We start from the raw sequence: 14448 nt of genomic DNA on the forward strand, positions 1-14448 counted from the left end.
TCAGAGAGGGTGTCGGCAGCGGCGTGCCGTGCTCTGCACCGTTCCCCGACTCTGGCTTCTTATTCAGTATAGGTGGCGTTAGAATGTTCAAATGAGTATTTTGTAATTTCATTGTAAATATGTACTGAAAAATAAATCATTAATTAATTTATAGATGGAAGATGTTTGGCTAAACATAATTAACAGTTATATTCTCTCAAGGAAACGAACGATTGCTAAAACGATTACACAGTCATCCTTAGAGAAATCCACTGTCTTGGAGTCAATATCTGCCACGACGTGGTAGAGGGGCACGCCCGTCTCACTACCACACGCACGCTGTACACAGGGCCAATAACATTTGTACCGCCCATAACGATTACACAGTCATGCTTGGAGAAATCCGCTGTCTTGGTGTCAATATATGCCACGACGTGGTAGAGGGGCACGCCCGTCTCACTACCACACGCACGCTGTACACAGGGCCAATAACATTTGTACCGCCCATAACGATTACACAGTCATGCTTGGAGAAATCCGCTGTCTTGGTGTCAATATATGCCACGACGTGGTAGAGGGGCGCGCCCGTCTCACTACCACACGCACGCTGTACACAGGGCCAATAACATTTGTACCGCCCATAACGATTACACAGTCATGCTTAGAGAAATCCGCTGTCTTGGTGTCAATATCTGCCACGACGTGGTAGAGGGGCGCGCCCGGTCTCACTACCACACGCACGCTGTACACAGGGCCAATAATATTTGTACCGCCCATAACGATTAAACAGTCATGCTTAGAGAAATCCGCTGTCTTGGTGTCAATATCTGCCTCGACGTGGTAGAGGGGCGCGCCCGGTATCACTACCACACGCACGCTGTACACAGGGCCAATAACATTTGTACCGCCCATAACGATTACACAGTCATGCTTAGAGAAATCCGCTGTCTTGGTGTCAATATCTGCCACGACGTGGTAGAGGGGCGCGCCCGGTCTCACTACCACACGCACGCTGTACACAGGACCAATAACATTTGTACCGCCCATAACGATTACACAGTCATGCTTAGAGAAATCCGCTGTCTTGGTGTCAATATCTGCCACGACGTGGTAGAGGGGCGCGCCCGGTCTCACTACCACACGCACGCTGTACACAGGGCCAATAATATTTGTACCGCCCATAACGATTACACAGTCATCCTTGGAGAAATCCGCTGTCTTGGTGTCAATATCTGCCACGACGTGGTAGAGGGGCGCGCCCGGTCTCACTACCACACGCACGCTGTACACAGGGCCAATAATATTTGTACCGCCCATAACGATTACACAGTCATGCTTAGAGAAATCCGCTGTCTTGGTGTCAATATCTGCCACGGCGTGGTAGAGGGGCGCGCCCGGTCTCACTACCACACGCACGCTGTACACAGGACCAATAACATTTGTACCGCCCATAACGATTACACAGTCATCCTTGGAGAAATCCGCTGTCTTGGTGTCAATATCTGCCACGACGTGGTAGAGGGGCGCGCCCGGTCTCACTACCACACGCACGCTGTACACAGGGCCAATAATATTTGTACCGCCCATAACGATTACACAGTCATGCTTAGAGAAATCCGCTGTCTTGGTGTCAATATCTGCCACGACGTGGTAGAGGGGCGCGCCCGGTCTCACTACCACACGCACGCTGTACACAGGACCAATAACATTTGTATCGCCCATAACGATTACACAGTCATGCTTAGAGAAATCCGCTGTCTTGGTGTCAATATCTGCCACGACGTGGTAGAGGGGCGCGCCCGGTCTCACTACCACACGCACGCTGTACACAGGACCAATGCTGTGAGATCATTTCCTGCATCAGTCTGCATATTAATCGGACATGATCAGGGCCCTTCTTTTTGCTTCCTAAGGTCAATTCACGTTTCACATAGACTTCTACATGACAGTTACTATCCAAGAATACTTTATCTTTCAGGCGTTTAACCATAGATTGTTTAGGTGTGTTCACTGTCACGGGTGCTATTAGATGCAGTAGAAATGGATGGTATTTGACACCCTAACTATCGCTGCATCCATGTATACACACTGTAAATGTCATGCCCCACGAATTCAACAACATCCTGGTAGGATATAGTTTATCTCATTTGTCAAAAGCACAAAAGTTTCCTGTAATCATGCCAAGAGGACTACTGGTCATCCTGGACAATGTGGTGATTGACATGATATTATGGATGATGTCTTGATGCAATCCTACAATCCAAATAAGCGGCATCCACTGAAGAGATATGTACCAATATCGGACACGGTAATAGCTGTACAAATTGTTTCTTCAAAATTGTAAGCCCATTGCTCATTCTCGTAGTATTCCCCTGAGTGATTGGCATAGCTAACGCTCACCCAAACTCGATGAAGGTGCATGCTCTATTATAGAACTGATTTTTTCCATGTAGAATTGAAGTTACATTCTAATTAAACCCTATAGCTTGAGTCCTTATCGGCAAATTGTCATAAGTGACCAGTTTCACTACGGTCAACCAAGTAACAATGACGGATACGGACAATCATACAATTAGATATTGTCTTATTCGGGTTTTTGCAAAATTTCAATCCGTTCTAGAAATTTTCTGCGGATAGACAAGCAGAAGAGGAACTTTAACAGCCCCACTGTGTATTATATTTTGAACAATTCATAATTATAATTATCATGCAAATTCAGAGTGGTTTTCAACTTTAGGGAGTAGGTAGCCCAAAAATAAGACGATTTACAAGGTAAGAGTAAGATGTCACTTCTTATTCTGTTTATATTGAAAAATGTTTTAAAGTTGGGTAAAAAGGTGTAATTTTAAGGTTAACATGTGCTACGACGCATTTTACCAAACGGAAAAAGAGGCACTCGAAAATCAGTCTCTTTTAATCCTGTATTTTTGCAGTGAAAAGCGATTTGCTTCCAGTTTTAACTGGAATTTCAGCCACACCATCAATCTTTTAGTTTCAGTTAATAAACTCGTCTTTGCTAGAAGAAAATTTGTTGAGGCTCTTATTTTGTGGTACAGTAATGCATTCTGTTTAAACAATGTAAATAATATTTAAATCCTTAAATTATAGTTTCTCCATGCTACTATCTTAGTATGAACCCTGTTATTTTCCTCCGAAGAATCCAACACTTGTAGAGTTAAAGTGTGTTTAATTTTATACAATCAATACACACACAAATGTTTAATGATAGCGCAAAAAGCATTAAGGAATGTTAGAACATTGATTGCATGATATGACTGATCGACAACACTCCATTAGTAGGCGGGCGACCTTCACACGAGTGTTAGCTGAGTGCTTGTGCCTGCAGGCACCGCACAGTCTTGTCATCAGGGATTGCACATGGTATAAACTTCGCCGAAAAGTACCCAAAGCCTTATCTCACTGATTTCTTAACAATCCGCTTAAAGATAAAATATTGAATTACTATTCATAAAATTTTAGAAACTTTACATTGTTGGAATATTTTAAGATTCGTGGAGAAGGCTATTAAAATCCTGTAAGATACAATAAACGTGATATTAATTAGGCTAGATTCTCTAGATTTTAGTTTTAGTATTTCACATTTTGACAGTTCTCGGTTGGTTCTAAGTCAGTGCCAAACGCTTGTGCAATTGACTCCTTGGCTTTAGTTAAAATAATGAAGGCCTAGTTGCGATTCTAATGTTACACTGAATTATTTTAAGTATTCTCTTCATTGAAATTTTTATACCTAAAACGTTCACAACGTTTCATCTCCTTCTAATATTTCATCCGTTGATCTTTCTGCCATTGCTTGGCTCAGGGCTATGGAGGGTTTCAAACCTCTAAAGGCATTATCGTGGTTAAATTGCAAGACATACATCTGTCAGATATCAATAGTTGGGCAGAACATATACAGGTTTTGTCTAATATTTCATCCGTTGATCTTTTGCCATTGCTTGGCTCAGGGCTATGGAGGGTTTCAAACCTCTAAAGGCATTATCGTGGTTAAATTGCAAGACATACATCTGTCAGATATCAATAGTTGGGCAGAACATATACAGTTTTGTGATATCTGAGTTCTGGCAATTAATCCTATATCCTACGCTCGTAATAAAAAAGCAAGGACATAAAGTTCTTGTTTTTCAGAGTACGCTACCTAATAAATAAATGATGGCCTAAATATGCCTAATTGTTTTATTGTTTAATACACAGTTTAAAAAAATAACAAATATTAATGTTATAACAAATAGAGCTAAAAATATATGAGTTTTGTTGTATAAGGTTTTAAGAAAGAGTACTCAAAATTATGCATAAATTATCTCCTTGAATCTAAGACCCAGAACCCCTCATCAACTATAATCTAAGGAATGGAGACTCTAATAAGAGCAAACTATTTTAAGTGAAATATATTAGATATATTTTTAACTTTACGGATATTTCATAACTGTTTCGGATTACTTAAAGTTGGGTTTAATAAAAATATTCTTTTTTAGTGTTGACATGAAATTATTCTAATTTCTTAAATCAAAAATATAATTTCACGTGCAATTTGTTGTCAACCTGTTGTCTTGCTTACATTTCTGGGAAGAGCACAGAGAATCATAGAGTATTTTGATTTTTTTAATATTTGAAACTGTTTAAAAGAAATAGTAATATACACAGGGCAGCGGCCTCTTCTACAATTAATTAGAGGGAGCAAGGCGTCTACAATTGGACTAATTTGTTGGGCCGACCTCAACACTATAGTTTTTATTCCTTTATTGTTTTGTTTGTTCGCCCCTCCTCTCTCGGCCTCCCACTCTTATCTGCTCCCTTTAGCCATTTCGCGAATCTAGCGGCGGTCTCGATAAAACTTAACTTTGCGAATCCGGTGTCCACTCTTCGTCGCTCCGCAGCGCCCTCAACACGTTGGACTCTTCGTCACGCCCAGGTTCTGCACGCGGTTCGGTGATCTCGCAGGCTGTAGGTTCATCAGAGTGTAGTTGAGGTGACACATTCCCCCGAATTTCTCGTAACTTTCTGGGTAATCTTACGAAAATAGATAATTTAAAAGCAAGGTTAGCTACAAAGAGGGAACTTTGGAAAAAGGACAGGTGGAAGCGACCGAATCATCACTTTTATCACAGGTAAGAAAATAACAAAAGTTTCATAAGTGTTTTGTGCAAATAATCAAATTATTCTACAATATGAATCTAATAAAGATCTGTTGCATCGAGTGTATACGCATAAAGTTTTTACATGTAAGTTTAATTGTTCAGTAACAATAATGATAATAACAGATGTGTGACGTAAATATTTCATCGATCAGATGGATTCGTATTTTTACTTTCTCTCAGATTATTGCCGCATAAACTATTACATTATAAACATGAAATTGTGTAACTCGTATAATGAATGACATTTGTTAACCATTGCTATGTAAGCCCGTTAGCAATTTTTTTTTTCAAAATATTTAAAAAAATGTATCAAACTCATTCGTTATCGGGCGTTCTTTATGTTGTAGTGTATATTCTGCAGCTGAATACGTTACTATACCATATACTCGTGTAATTATAATACACCCCTAGTCAAAATATAAATAGAGCGTGCGCACTTCATATTTGATCGTAATGATCAAAGTTTATAATGATCAATGATGGAGAAGTTAACTTTTAGGATCTATTAACCTTATATTAAAATCGTAAAGACTTCAGATATCAGTGACATTTTCAAGGTCATGTTAGTGTATGATGATGTTAACTAGTGGAAGACAATCCTGAATAAACACTGCACTGTCCGACGGTGATTGGTGGTCCAGACAATTCTGATCAAACACTGCACTGTCCGACGGTGATTGATGGTCCAGACAATTCTGATCAAACACCTTATTGCTTATAATAATTACCTGGTAAAATTCACTTTCAACAAAATTAGATTAGTTTCACAATTTTTCTGCGCGTAATCTCGATCAAACCAATCTGGTTGCCAACATCACAGTATATTCTAAAACCATGAGTCGTATATTAGTATAAACCGGTATATTTATTGAAAATGTCATCGCCTATATGTATGAAATATAAAACATCCCTTAAAAGCAGGTGGAAACTAAAATATATAAATTATTTAACGTTCTTAAGTTAGTATTGTTAATGTTTTTACTACTTGTATAATTAAAATTATTTTAAATATATTTTCATGGGGAGAACCTCATCTCTCCTAATATTTTCTTCTTGTGCTCTATTATTTCTCTCAAATTAATTCTATCTTAACAGTACCTTTGCATAGATCTTTTTCTCGATTAACCAACCCAGCATACAAAGGGTTCCGTATGCAAATAATTTACACGCCTACAGGAACAAATTTGTTTATCGGTTTCCTTACGGTGAAAGACGGGGTATAATCTACAACCTTATATCTTTTTTATATATTTCTTCTCCTACTTCCATAATCTCCCTGTGTGTGTGTGTGTGTGTGTGTGTGTGTGTGTGTGTGTGTGTGTGTGTGTGTGTGTCGCTGGGAATACAATATCCAACAAAACATATTGAAACGCATTTCAACTTATGTTAAGAACGGTTTCAATATATCCAAGACAACCGGCCATTTGGTGTATGGTCCTTTCGTACGTCAATGAATTTATAAGAAGAAACCTTTGTCTATCAACCGCCTGTACTAGTTTATTATCTTGTTTTACTTGTAAGTTAATAATGGGTTTATCTTGGTAATTTTGGACCATGACAATTCCAGAATCCACGGCTTATCAACTGACTGCCTTGGCAGCTATCTTCGTAAAAAAAAAACTCCCTACAAGATCAAACTTAAATTTCAAATACTTCTACGAAATCATTTTTAGGCATAGAATTATGAGCGTGACCTCATTTAAAGATATAATTCATGCAAATCCACAGGCTTTTTTTACATTGTTTCAATATTTTTATTGATTATTCGGGGAAAACTCACAAACATGTTTGTACCTCACCGTTTAAATGTTCTAAAAGTGTTCATTTTACTATAAAAACTAAAAACATCGTGTTCATGTTATGGTTGCGTGTTCATCGTAGCATATGTTTAAAATGAGATGTATCCCATAGTTCTACGATCGCAATCAAGAATGTAGGTTTCAAGTTTAACATTGTTTTTGTGGGTAACACTCAAGGTCATTTCACGACAGCCTTTCTTCTTTCACGAGCTCGGTTCACTGAACTCACCTTTTCACACTTTTTGCAGTACAGAACGATGTATTGAATGATACTTCTCACGTTACAAGCTGTTGTGTCGCTAATATGATTATATGACACCTCTTGATATGTATAGATAACACAATACGTTTACTGAATAACCAACTCATTTAGCGAATCCTATCTGCCAAATAACTAAGGTGTCCGTCAAGGCTTGTTTATGGCACTACTGTTATTCCTCGTGTATATTAATTATCTAAATATACTAATGACTGTAATTTGGAGTAATTCCGAGTTCAAATTCACTTAAGCCCGTCGTTTTATAGTCACATAATCTTTGTTAATACAATAAAATCCAAACTTATGCTCTTCAAACACTTATTCAGCTTACGAAACGATGCTTGTTGTGCAAACTCACTAATATGTTGTAGAATATATTAAAACCCCAAAAAATTTAATGATTAAAGCAATTCTACGACTTTTCGTCTAATAACTTCAGCTAGTTACCATCTATTCGATATATACAAACCTAAGAAATGCGCAGTTTTGTTTGAAATAAAATAGGCCTATATAATCGTTGGGGTTTGTTATTACATACGAAAAATAATATTTTAACTTGAAAGTAGGTACAAAATTTACCTAAATAAAGGAGATAGTAAATCTATATTAATATTTACGTATTGATTGGGTTATCAATTGATAATAAACGCAAATTAATTATATTCATGTTAAGCATTTATATTCAGCATAATTGGCTGAGCGTTAGCAAAGCCTACCACTCGAGGTGTTGGAAAAATCTAATTTTTGTCTGTCTGTCAGCTTGTTCAAACGATACCTCGAAAACGAACAGTCCTATAGACTTGACATTGTGCATGAAGCTTCTATGAGGAACACTAAGTTCGATGATTTGCACGTCACTCCATACGATATCTCGAGAACGAACAGTCCTATAGACTTGACATTGTGCATGAAGCTTCTATGAGGAACACTAAGTTCGATGGGTTGCTTGTCACTCCATACGATATCTCGAGAACGAACAGTCCTATAGACTTGACATTGTGCATGAAGCTTCTATGAGGAACACTAAGTTCGATGGGATGCTTGTCACTCCATACGATATCTCGAGAACGAACAGTCCTATAGACTTGACATTGTGCATGAAGCTTCTATGAGGAACACTAAGTTCAATGATTTGCACGTCACTCCATACGATATCTCGAGAACGAACAGTCCTATAGACTTGACATTGTGCATGAAGCTTCTATGAGGAACACTAAGTTCGATGGGTTGCTTGTCACTCCATACGATATCTCGAGAACGAACAGTCCTATAGACTTGACATTGTGCATGAAGCTTCTATGAGGAACACTAAGTTCGATGATTTGCACGTCACTCCATACGATATCTCGAGAACGAACAGTCCTATAGACTTGACATTGTGCATGAAGCTTCTATGAGGAACACTAAGTTCGATGGGATGCTTGTCACTCCATACGATATCTCGAGAACGAACAGTCCTATAGACTTGACATTGTGCATGAAGCTTCTATGAGGAACACTAAGTTCGATGGGATGCTTGTCACTCCATACGATATCTCGAGAACGAACAGTCCTATAGACTTGACATTGTGCATGAAGCTTCTATGAGGAACACTAAGTTCGATGATTTGCACGTCACTCCATACGATATCTCGAGAACGAACAGTCCTATAGACTTGACATTGTGCATGAAGCTTCTATGAGGAACACTAAGTTCGATGATTTGCACGTCACTCCATACGATATCTCGAGAACGAACAGTCCTATAGACTTGACATTGTGCATGAAGCTTCTATGAGGAACACTAAGTTCGATGGGTTGCACGTCACTCCATACGATATCTCGAAAACGAACACTCCTATAGACTTGACATTGTGCATGAAGCTTCTATGAGGAACACTAAGTTCGATGGGTTGCACGTCACTCCATACGATATCTCGAGAACGAACAGTCCTATAGACTTGACATTGTGCATGAAGCTTCTATGAGGAACACTAAGTTCGATGGGTTGCACGTCACTCCATACGATATCTCGAAAACGAACACTCCTATAGACTTGACATTGTGCATGAAGCTTCTATGAGGAACACTAAGTTCGATGATTTGCACGTCACTCCATACGATATCTCGAGAACGAACACTCCTATAGACTTGACATTGTGCATGAAGCTTCTATGAAGAACACTAAGTTCGATGGGTTACTTGTCACTCCATACGATTTGGATTAGCATTAGCGAAAAATTTTACATGGGACTTATTGAAGTCAAAAAGATGATTTAATTATTATTAAATACATTTCTGGTCTAATAAAACCAATTTGCAAATTTTTAAATACTGTAAGGTCTTATAAAGGTTTGCTATAAAATGGAGCTTTCTGTCAAACCGTGCATTCAAATCGTTGAAATATGACAAGTTTTCATTTTGTTTTGCTGTTTCATTTATTTTTATTTTTTTCAATATTTTTGACATTTGTGTTAATCTAAAACATCGTGAAAAAATAGGTTATCAACATACATATCCAGGTAACTGTCAGGAATATTCGTTTAGTAAAGTAAAAACAAGTAGACGACCTTCCTTATTTATTTGTGAGTATTTAACACGAGTTTCTTATTGACATTACAAAAAAGTTAAAGTTGACATAGGCTCAATTTTATATAATTTTAGACTACATTTGGTAGGACGTTAATATATTTAATACTATTACTCATACACCTGAAGGTCACGCTCAGTTTTCTTGCGCAATGTTTTCGAATGATATTTTAAACAAACAATAAAATTGCTTTCAATTAAATCTCCTAGTTTATATTTAAATGTCTATAGTCTGGCAATCATTCTTGTATACGTAGCCTTGCACGGTCCGTCTCTCTTCTTCCTTCAGAGGTAATTCCAGCCTCTGGTTACCCTAGATATAAATGAGTATTGTGTTAATATAGAATCTTTGAGATAAATACATAAATAAGAATCGTTTTAAGTTTTGATCCAAGGCCAGGTATTTGTAGGTTTAGTTTTAAACAGATTGACATCATTTAGTTTATTACAAGTGTTTATAGAAGGATAACTTGTTGAAAAGTTGAACTGTCTTCTGTTTTAGAAATGTTTTGAAACTTATAAATGTTTTTTGTATCCAACATCCATGTCAAAATCAACCTTTACTTATAATTATAGAAAAATATACCACGTTCAGCACACCAAATGTTTTATTGTTACAGAAAATTTCACATTACTTGAGTTTAATAAAATGTGGAATCAAAAATGTTGACGACAGTCGCCTCTGGAGTAGAAATTTCATAAATGGTGCATATTGAAAAAAAAACTAGCCTTTACATTTTAGCCCCATATCGTGTCATATGCGTCCATAGTCCGGTCGAGAAACTGGCTCGCCGTAACCTAAAGGGTCCATCCTTCCAGTGCGATAACAACATGCTCTAATGGCTTGGCATCATTGTTTTACTGTCAGTCTTATCTCATACTACTAACTTCTAAGCCTGATTAGACCTTCTGACTATCCCTGCGTGATATTCAGGTAGAGCATATCATATTGTGTTGTTAGTCACTTTTTACAATTAAGATATTATTAATTGTAGTACATAGTACATTTAAGAGTTTGTAATTACATATACAGATTTATGCGAGTTTTCATTTAATAGTAGGTACATATTAGAACAAAGATTAAGTGAGAGATATCCTGAGCTAAATAAAGTTCAACTGTCACAGATATGTGTTGAAGGAAGTTTATCATAACAAAGGACATTTTTGGATAAGGTTTAGTGACTAATGTAAGTTACATTTGAGGTACATTTCGAAACAGAGTCGGTATTTTGTTGATTGTTGAAAAAGAGATGAATACTACAAAATGCATAGTTTACGAAGGACTTGCTCCCAAGTGCCAGTTGATGAAGATGCTTGGTAAAAGGTTAAGATAAAACCCCAGTGTTTAATCAGAATTCCGCTTTAGCCCTAATAACTCAGGCTCGGTTATCCAAATAATAGCACGATATTAAAATGAATGCCATCAAACTCAAAGTATGGTAACAAACGATGGTAACACCTCGTGCAGATTCTTCGCCAAACCATCTTTGACAGCTAAGATAACCAGAATGGACATTGATTACAAAATTGGCAATTATACTTGACGTAATTTGTCATTTACCCATTGACATGTGTAAGTTTATAGAGTCCAAAAAACAAACGCATCATTAGCGATTACTTTGTATCCTTTATTTACCCGCCTCAGTCCACAAAATCCTTTTTCGTGAAGCCGATATCATAGAAAGTGCAGCCCCTCCCATCGTACAGTGACTGAAAAATCCCGATACAACAGAAACGAGTATTACAAATATTTAAAAAAACTATCACTTAAGGAGTATCACTTATGTGCTCGCAGGAGGTAACTAATGAAGATATTTTCCATTTAATATCTTCGGCTCCCTTAATTACCTATTTGAGGGCTAACTACAAAAATAATCCCCCCTCTAAGTGATGTGTTTTGGCACTTATTGTGTAAGACACTATTTACTCAGAAGGTGTGCAAGACTTATTTGTGTCACCATCACACTATACAGGTTAGTCAGTCAACTGAAATTACTATGTTACATAAATATTTCTACGGACTTGAATATTGTATAATTTGTCTCTAATTGAATAATTTAGTAATTGATATTTTTCGTCAACTTAAACTACTGCAAACTCATTGTTTTGGTCTGTTATACATTGTTGTACTCTCGAAAAAATATTTTGTTGTTGTGATAGTGAAAAACAGAAAGACACGCAGACAGACAGAAGAAAATGCTCCTGACAGTCCACTGAGTGACAGAGAAATGTGTCAAATTGAAAGTCTGTACCTCAATCTGTTCTATAGATATCCCGTGGAAATTAGACTTCGCTGAGGCTCACGCAACTTTCTTAGATTTACTACGATATAATCTATCTATATAAAAATAAATGTTTGTATGTATGTCCTTTATAGAATTAGAAACTTCTAATAATTTGTAGAACACACAGCATAGACGATTTTAAAATCTAAATTTAACTCAAAATTGGTTAGTTGTGTCTACACATTATAACTGATGTAAACATTAACTGATATGGTTAAAAACAGGTTTTCGCACAAAAAACACTTTCGAACCATTGTGAATCTCCACCCAGCATACCTTGCGTGCCATTTGCAGTTACAAAGTTAATTTACACGCTTCTTTGAGCGTTCTAATCACTTACCGCGTAGGAGATATCGTCAGCCATACGTTTGTTCAGTGCAACTAACACGTCGGCTGCAGACGTTCATTGTCAGTTTTGTGAAGTTCGTTATGATAATCCCATGAGCTATGATAAAATGCGAAAATGAGTCAGAGGGTCAAAACGTTCATGACAAGGGCATTCGGGTTTACCTTTTCTGATCTTTTGAGATTTCTTGAATGCAGTTGACATAATTTGTATGTCAGTAATATCACGATAGTCACTCTCTTCAAGGAATTTCCTGAATTGTCAAGGTATGTCCTGCATAAATTTGTGGTATAAAACCTAAAATTAAGAAAATTGTGCACTGATTGTTGAAAGCCCAAACTTCTCCTGCACAACCACAATCGAAATAATTCAGTTTTTTTGAGTTTAATTACGAAGAAGGGGTGCCATGTTAGAAGAAGACTCCGTCGAAAGAAGACGCGGCATGCTAACCTTCGTGATCTTGCTTTTCCGTGACAATGTTAGGCCTAGTAGGTTACTGTTGTCTAGACTCGGGAAACTTGTGATTCGCCTATGAAGTTTTGGATCAGCCGCCATATAGCGCCATCCTTCCGACGTTATCCTTATTCGGATCTTGAAACATCATCTTCGACAATAAAAACGTGACAACAGCCGTAAAATCCAAGCTGTCAGAGCAGGCAGTTAATTTCTGAAGGTATGTCAAAACAAATTTGACAGTTGTCTGTGTGCAGTAAAACATATAGGATATGTGTTCGAAAATTGTTTGGGGGGTTTTCTTTTTTTGTAAACGACGGCTCTTACTTAAAAATCGCCGCCCATAACTTATCGGTTTACTTTGTAAGACTATACTATTATTTATAATTGTGTATAACAAACTTAATGAGCATGTACCAAAATGAAACAATTGTCTCAAAAATATAATTTCTATAAAACGTATACTGACAGAGAAACAGAAAATAAAGCTGTTCGGACAGATGTACCATTAATTTCTTCTCGTATTTTGATATCTGGAACCAATAATTTATACAATACTAACAGTTACCCGCGGTGCAATTTCGTAGGCTTTGCACGCGTCTGCGCATTTCTAGTTCTAGTGAATTTTTTTACGACGCCTATGTTGAATGTGCCTTGTGTATGTGTTGGAGTAGTTAGGTTACATGTACTAATATGTCACATAATATTAGTACATGTCCATATGCTTACATTCAGTTTGTTTACAAATATATAATATTCTGCAATTTTATCGTTTCCACTACAAGACCAATGGAAAAATATTTCACTAACGTTCAGCCTATAATAAATAAAGCTTCATTGTGTTTCGAGATATCGTGCGGACAGACAGACATAAATTAAATGTTTTCAGCTCGTGCAGTGATAGACTTCACTAACGATCAGCAAATAGGGATAAAAATACAGTTACAAACTGTAGGAGCAGGTTGAATCTACGATGGATGTTGAGAGAGCAATCAAGCAACCAGTTTCATTAGAGCAGATGGAAGCGGATTTAACTGCTTTACAGTGACCGGATGACTGGTTTTAACCAGTTCAATCCAGTTCCAAAAGCCGTCCTGCAAGAACTGAAGACTGGAGTATTAAGTTTCTGAAATAAGAAATGGATATGAGAGTATCGCTAATTCTGAAATCAAGGACAGTGATATGTAAGAAGATCGCATAATTTAAATTACCTGAGACCTCATCCCTCTAATAATGTTATATACATTTTGAAAAATTAATATCCTTTATTAAGGACCCGATAAGTCTTTTATTAATCGTGTTATTGCGTGTTTGCCCGTCTGTGCGATGACTTAATTGCAAGGACCTAAACACATGGTATAACAAATTTTCTTAAATTTGGGGTTCTAAATATCAAAGCGCGGGAAAGATACGAGTACATATTCCAGTATTTTTACATTGGTCTTATGAGCAACAACACGATCATAGGCGTATCTAGGATGACCTAAAGGGGGGGGTTACCCCTAGAATTTTACCTCCCAGGGAAACTGGGGTACGGATGCTCCCCTCCCCCACCTGGAATATGTTAAATAATAATATTAAAAATTGTAAGTTTAGCACCCGT

General features: G+C 37.3%; 1 protein-coding gene across 2 annotated transcripts in view; it reads left to right on the forward strand.

Annotated features, from left to right (window-relative positions):
• The first annotated feature begins 4836 nt into the window (after window positions 1–4836).
• The window catches only part of LOC124359522 (sodium-coupled monocarboxylate transporter 1-like), a 40392-nt gene continuing 30780 nt past the window's right edge, over window positions 4837–14448 (forward strand). Inside the window, exon 1 of one of the 2 annotated variants that reach the window (XM_046812328.1) lies at window positions 4837–5105. The gene's annotated coding sequence lies outside the window, so the exon portion shown is untranslated. Of the gene's footprint in view, window positions 5106–10602; window positions 10696–14448 lie in introns of those variants that run through there. The other variant, XM_046812329.1, reaches the window with a different exon arrangement.

This window comes from Homalodisca vitripennis, chromosome 4, assembly GCF_021130785.1.
Source record: "Homalodisca vitripennis isolate AUS2020 chromosome 4, UT_GWSS_2.1, whole genome shotgun sequence".
In the NCBI taxonomy this organism is placed as follows: domain Eukaryota; kingdom Metazoa; phylum Arthropoda; class Insecta; order Hemiptera; family Cicadellidae; genus Homalodisca; species Homalodisca vitripennis.